The following is a 1,297-nucleotide window of genomic DNA, read 5'->3' as shown; positions in this document are numbered from 1 at the left end:
CTCTTTCACATTTTGCTCTCTCAATTTCCCCTACTTTGCAAGTTTTTTGGGTACGAGAACGCAAAACCAGTAAAAGTTTTCTAAAACTTTAGATAGTTGGGCGTACGAGTACACACCTATTGTGCCAGACGTCATTTTTAATTAAAAAAAAAAATTGTTTTCAAATCATTTTAGTAAAGCTCAAAATCTAATATGACGTTGTTTAAGTACTAATGAATCTAAAATTAATTTGCCAGACATTAATTCGGTTGCTAAAGCAAGATCCAGACCGATTTAAAGCTGAAAAGTATATCGCTGGTAGCAAGGGAGGTAGTAGCAAAATTGTGAATTTTCATAGGATTTTTGTATGAAAACTGGAAACTATAACTACTTATCTAACCTTATAACACAAATCAAATTATTAGAATATCAAAAAATAATTATTTTTTTCAAATACATAGGTTAAGGCAAATAAAAACTTAAAACATTTCAAAAAACAGCAACTTTTTTAGTGTCGGAATAAAGCAAGAAATGCAAGAGAAAAACACAAAATTGTTTATATTTATAACATTATCATAACATTTTTATATTTAAACACTGGTTTACAACAAAAATGCGCAGCGGATGCCACTATCCAATTCCTATGCAGAATCGCTTGCTGATTCCGAAATTTAGTATTTTTTCCATATATAAGTTTTCGCGATATTTGTAATTTACCTTTATTCAGCTTAAAAAAAAATATAAAAAAAATCCAAATTTAAAATGGGAGAAACTCTAATATTTTTTCATTTGTGCTAAACCTGTTCCTTAAAAAAAAGCATGCTGCTAACGAAGAAAGTCGATAGATATGTGAATAAAACAGAAGTGAAAGGTCATATGAAAATGTATGTACATAATCGTACATGGCGTATGAGTAACTGCTCATATGTATTTTATACTTTTTTTATTTATCCACCGATTTTCTTCTTTTCAAATTACTACCTGTTTTTTTTTGTAAAAAACAAGGCTTTAATACAAATGAAAAAATTAAAAAAAAAATCTATTATTTCTTAAATTTTTTCTCTGTTAAATTATTATTATTTTTTTCATAAAAAATAAGAAATCTGGAATGATTAATAAATTTCTCAAAAAATACCAAGTTTATAGAAAACTGATGTGCATTCATACATATATACTGTTTATGGGGAGTTTTTCTATGTTTCATTTGCTACATTTCGTATAAGATATACGTGATTAAGTGGAACCATTTTTTTAAGTTGAATAACGGTAAATTGCAAATATCTCAAAAACTTTATGCGAAAAAAAAATTTAAATTTCG

This window comes from Rhagoletis pomonella, unplaced genomic scaffold (genome assembly GCF_013731165.1).
Source record: "Rhagoletis pomonella isolate Grant_MI unplaced genomic scaffold, Rhpom_1.0 Rhpom_scaffold_00006, whole genome shotgun sequence".
Taxonomy (NCBI): Eukaryota; Metazoa; Arthropoda; class Insecta; order Diptera; family Tephritidae; genus Rhagoletis; species Rhagoletis pomonella.
The sequence above is the reverse complement of the archived record's forward strand: the minus strand, read 5'-3'. Positions refer to the sequence as shown.